This window comes from Euprymna scolopes, chromosome 37 (genome assembly GCF_053919585.1).
Source record: "Euprymna scolopes isolate OS-2025 chromosome 37, ASM5391958v1, whole genome shotgun sequence".
Taxonomy (NCBI): domain Eukaryota; kingdom Metazoa; phylum Mollusca; class Cephalopoda; order Sepiida; family Sepiolidae; genus Euprymna; species Euprymna scolopes.
This window is the reverse complement of record NC_136518.1, coordinates 77077583-77078897: the sequence shown is the minus strand read 5'-3', so window position 1 is coordinate 77078897 and position 1315 is coordinate 77077583. Positions and strand designations below refer to the sequence as shown.

The following is a 1315-nucleotide window of genomic DNA, read 5'->3' as shown; positions in this document are numbered from 1 at the left end:
GCTAGTCATATCTTGCAGCATCTGCCGGAACAGATGGTATTTATTTGCTCCCCCACCGAGCAAATTAGGCACAAGGCCGTTTTTAATGTGAGGTAAAAACCAGCTCCCCTAAAAGTAGGCAAAAAGGGGGCACTCTGGTTACCAAAAATAATAATTGTCCCAGTATAGAGGGTTTCCCCTCCATTGACTGGTACAAATTATCTTAAGTGCAGCATCTGCCGGAACAGATGGTATTTATTTGCTCCCCCACTGAGCAAATTAGGCACAAGGCCGTTTTTAATGTGAGGTAAAAACCAGCTCCCCTAAAAGTAGGCAAAAAGGGGGCACTCTGGTTACCAAAAATAATAATTGTCCCAGTATAGAGGGTTTCCCCTCCATTGACTGGTACAAATTATCTTAAGTGCAGCATCTGCCGGAACAGATGGTATTTATTTGCTCCCCCACTGAGCAAATTAGGCACAAGGCCGTTTTTAATGTGAGGTAAAAACCAGCTCCCCTAAAAGTAGGCAAAAAGGGGGCACTCTGGTTACCAAAAATAATAATTGTCCCAGTATAGAGGGTTTCCCCTCCATTGACTGGTACAAATTATCTTAAGTGCAGTATCTGCCGGAACAGATGGTATTTATTTGCTCCCCCACCGAGCAAATTAGGCACAAGGCCGATTTTTAATGTGAGGAGTGAAGGGAGGGGGAAGGGGAAAAGGGGACCAGCTCCCGAGAGGTGGGAAATGGGAGCTGGTTAAAGGTCAGACATGTGGGGTTGCCCCCACATCTGGTCTTTGCTAGTCATAGCTAGTCATAGCTTGCAGTATCTGCCGGAACAGATACATCTGCCGGAACAGATACTGCACTTTGATCCTGGCCAAAAGGCCAAGAAATGATTTTATTGTAACTCTTACTCTTTATATGATGGATTCTCCCGTCGATTTCGACTTATGAGATTCTTACAATTCGTCTTTTTAACCGTCTATGTGAGTAGCAGATGACATTTCAGTTCAGCCAATGATCTACAAAGAAGTCCACAAATTGTGCAAGAATGTGGATTGTTGAAGTATATGGCTGAGACACCGAAAAACAATATTCAATTTCTTTCCCTAGTTTGATGCAGTTTGACAATGTTTGGTGCTGAATTTTTCATAATGCCGTTGAAGCATGTAGACCTCCATTCGTTACTAATAATCACAGAGTCGTCGAGGGCATCGGAGTTTATTTCAGCAGCTAAAAGATTGCTTTATCTATATATCTATAAAAGTGAACGTGTCTGTGTGTCTGCGTGTCTGTCTGTTTGTCTGTCTGTGTACATTTCCCTACGCAAT

General features: G+C 43.0%; 1 pseudogene; it reads right to left on the bottom strand.

The window, feature by feature from the left end:
• Positions 1-699: 699 nt before the first annotated feature.
• On the bottom strand, positions 700-881 carry LOC145261378 (U2 spliceosomal RNA; annotated as a pseudogene).
• Positions 882-1315: the final 434 nt, after the last annotated feature.